At 44.5% G+C, this 4,224-nt stretch overlaps 1 pseudogene; it reads right to left on the bottom strand.

Moving 5' to 3' along the window:
• Positions 1 to 2,592: 2,592 nt before the first annotated feature.
• LOC115868677 lies at positions 2,593 to 3,361 on the bottom strand (annotated as a pseudogene).
• Between the last annotated feature and the right edge of the window lie 863 nt (positions 3,362 to 4,224).

Here is a 4,224-nt window from a genome sequence, read left to right as displayed (position 1 = left end):
CTTTATTTCATGGGGGCGCTAACCCATCTTCAAGTTATAAATCAAGCACAAGCCATTTGTATCACGGTGTTGTTGTTGTTGTTGTTAGGAGCCGTCAAATCAGTCTGACCCACAGCAACCTGTGACAACAGAACAAAACATTGCCCCGTCCTATGCCATCCTCACAATTGTTCTTATATTTGAGCACGCGCTTGTAGCCTCTGTGTCACCCCATCGTGCCAGGGGTCTTCCTCTTTTATGCTGCGCCTCGACTTTCCCAAGCACGATGACCTTCTCCGAGGACTGGTGTCTCCTGACACGGCCGAAGTACATGAAACAAAAGGCTCAATATCGTTGCCTCTAGGAGCATGCTGGCTGTACCTTTCCCAGCCAGGTGTGTGTGTTCTTTTGGTGCTTTCAGTGTTCTTCGCCAGCACCATCATTCAAACGCGCTGATTCTTCCTTGGCCTTCCTTATTCAGTGTCCAACTCTCACACGCATCTGAGGCCACTGAAAATGCCATGGCTTGCGTCAGGTTGGCACTTTAGTCCTCAAAGTGGCACCCTGCTCTTCAATACCGTGCAGCAGATTCCCCAATGCAATGAGTCATGTGCGTGCTGCTTCCCTGAGCATGGACTGTGGATCTAAGCGAGATAAAATCCCTGACAACTTTGACCTTTTCTCAATGTATCATGACGCTGCTACCTATTGGTGGAGTTGTAAGGATTTTTATCTTCTTTACCTTGAGTCGAAATCTAATCCGAAGGCTGTAATCCTTGATCTCCATCAGCATGTGCTTCAAGTCCTCCTCACTTTCAGCAACCAAGGTGTGTCATCTGCATATCGAAGATGGTTCATAAGCCTCCGTCCAATCTTGATAATGCATTCTGCTTCATATAATCCAATTTCTGTGATTATTTGATCAGCATACAGTTTGGAAAGGATAGTGAGAGAATATACCCCTAATGGATACCTTTCTTGACTTTAAACCATTCAGTGTTCCCTTATTCTGTTCCCAAAACTGCCTCTTGACCCAGGTACAGGTTCCAAATGGGCACAATTATATGTTCTGGAATTCCCAAAGTTATCCGTCTTTAGGTTATCCATAGTGTGTTATGATCCACACAGTCAAATGCCTTGGCGTGTTATTATTTATTTATTTGTTTGTATCATTTATAGTTGGAACCCACCTGATGACTTTTTCTTTTTTCTTTTTTGGTGGATAGGGATATCATTTTCTACATGCCAGGTAGTGCTCTGATAACCTTATGTAGAACAAAACAAAGTTTCCCAAACCTGGGTTATCTTCATGTATTGATTGAATAAAATAACCTAAGTACATATAATCATGCTTGGCACATTGACAGTCTATTATTTAAATATCAACATAAACATAAATGTAGGGTTGCTATAAACATAAATATAAGCATAATTGACTCAATGGCATTATTGAAAAGTATAGGACTAAAAATCAGTATTCTTGACTCATCATAGAACAATGTCCCCCTAATAGATTCTTACAAGATGATCCAAAGATGGCTCCTACCCAGGAGCCACAGTGCCCCATCAAAACGCACTTCTCTGCTTACCCAACAGCGACTGTGAAGCGGCTCCCCCTGCAGCTGCACTCCTGTCCCATCAGGACTCCAGCCCTCAGATCGCCCCAGGAAAGAAGCAGACACAGCTTCCGGACCTCACAAACCCGAGACACATGGTCAGACCAGCCTCAGAACTTTTCTTTTTTGCCATTGATAGAATTGTCCTGCTGCTCAGGTATATTTTAGAGTGGTGACACTGATACTTGTACCAACCAAGAAATACTTTAAATTGTCAAAACACAAAGTATCAGGGGTTTTGGTCCTCCAGGGACAGTGAAGGATTTAGTGTGGCTCTTCAAACCCAAATCCATACCTTCCACCAGAGACATGGGTTTGTAAAAGGGCGGGGAAAGATGCTGGTAGGATTCCCCTGTGAGTCATTCTGAACAGTACTCCCTCTGTGAATAAAATGAGCCCTCTGAGAAGCAGGAGGGGGGATCTCATGACCAGCAAGAGCCAGGGTTAGAGTACGTCTTCTAGACGCAAGATCCCTGCGCAGTGACCACCTGGATCCAAAAGACAGCTGTAACATCAGAGGACGGAACCCGAGCCAGAGCTGGAATAGAGCGATGGACTTCCCACCCCTGGAGCAAATATAGTGCTTTTGTGCAGAAATCTGGCTTGTGGAATAAGATGCCTCTGAGCACTTAATAGGGGAAATTGGGCTTGCTGACCCACTAAGTGGAACAGAGTGCTTTCCAGCTGAGCTTTACTGGCGTGCAGTATCTCTGGGCACTTAATCCAGGGATCTGGGTTTGCTGACTCACAGAGCCTGAGCTGAATGCCTTCTGGTTGAGGCTGCCCGCAGAACTGGCACGCCCCTTGAGGCATTTATTAGCACACCTGAAAGAAGTTTGTAGCATATCCTGAGAAACATCTCAACCCTGAGATTTTGCACTGGCATTACAACTTATTAACTTCCTTACTAAACCCTTTAATCATGAATTTCGTCTGTGAATTTTGTGTAACCATTGCAATGGATATTAGAACCAAGAGATCAAGTTGAGAATCCTAACTAAGACATTACAGGTCCAAAATCATACAGAAAGTTTAAACTGGAAATGAAAAGTATATTTTGATTGATCATCTTAATCTGTTTGTACCCTGGCAGCTTCGACTTCAATGAACTAACAACCCAGATAATTTGAGTTTTCTGTGATTGACTAATGGTCCCCAACTCCCAAAAGACTTCTGCTCCATCCCACCAGTGCGGAAGAAACCCAGGTAGGGAGGCGATCTTCTTCTCCAAGCAAAGTCCAAGGTATGAAGAACAGAACTTCATTTCCCTCGGATGATAAATGCAGATCATCTGATATGTAAGATGAGAAATCTCGATTGTCCTTCTGCATCAGGGTCCACAGGGCAATCACATCGGTCTCACAGGCTTGGGCAACTTGTAAACAGGTATTGGCATATTCACCATCAACCAAGTTGAGGAGATGTAATTTGGAAGAATGTATGAAGCATGCCTTTTCCCAAGCTCTGTTACCAAGAGAGGCTGGCATGATGAAAAGAAGTCTCTATTCTCAGAGCTGCCCACTGACTTCAGCGACTACTCCATGCTCTGTAAATTGATGCTATACATCTCTAGTGAACTGGGTAGCTTGGGGTTTTCAGCTTTTCAAAGAACCGTCCGTGGTACCAAATAAAATGATAACTGCTACAGAGTACAAAGTGTTGCCTGTCCTGATAAATCGTGGAAGAATAAATGAAGCCCTTCTGGCATTGTAACCCAGAAACCCGCCATTCAGAAGGTGGATGATGGAATATCCAAACAGTAACATGAGAAGCCAAGGCAGGGACTACCTCCACCTCACCGCTTCAGAGAGCGTCGTGACCATGGCCTGCTGTCCTAAGCACATTCTGATCCACGAGAGCGGGATGTGGCCAAGATGACCTCCAAAGATGCCACATCCTAATCCTCAGGGCATCTTACTTTACAAAGCACAGGGGAATTAAGGTTGCAGACAGTATTGTGGTGGCTGATCAACTGAGTTTAAAATAAGGAGATTATCCTGGATTATCCAAGTGGATTCTCTGTAATCACAAGGGCCCTTAAATCTTAAGGCCCTGGGTCTTCAGTTCAGCAGCTCAGCAAGCATACATCATGCTGGTTTTCAATCCGTCTTTCCAAAGAGCCCTGTTGGAAACCACCTCGCTTGTTTAGGAGGCGTCGGAGAATAAAGAAACAGCAGGTCATTCTCTGCTCTTATCAAATATCTCTGACAAATCCGATGAACCCTAGCTCACTCTTGCAGAAGTTGTGACGATGGCCTCTGGATCAATCCATTTGGCCACCTTGTTCACAGCCAGCACCTTGGCTTTGAACTGTTTTCATTATCTCCCTGTTTATTAGTTCCCTGTAGCTACTGTAATAAATTGCCCTAAATTTGGTTCGGTGCCTTACAGTTCTAGTGGTGGAGGTCAAAACTATGATATGATGTTCTTTGGGCAAAAATAGAGACGTCAGCAGGGCGGTGTTCCTTTCAGAGGCCCTAGGAGAGCATCTGTTTTCTTGCTCTATCCATCTTCTCAAAGTTACCCACGTTCATTGGCTCCATCTTCAAAGCCAGCAATGGCCTGTCAAGTCTGTCTCACATGGCGTTTCTCAGACACTGACTCTTCCACAGTTGAGAACTTGGAATTA

The sequence above is a fragment of the Echinops telfairi genome, unplaced genomic scaffold (genome assembly GCF_000313985.2).
Source record: "Echinops telfairi isolate 266 unplaced genomic scaffold, ASM31398v2 ScPeMD7_18;HRSCAF=68, whole genome shotgun sequence".
NCBI lineage: Eukaryota > Metazoa > Chordata > Mammalia > Afrosoricida > Tenrecidae > Echinops > Echinops telfairi.
Note: the sequence above shows the minus strand (reverse complement) of the source record. Positions and strands in the feature narration are given on the sequence as shown.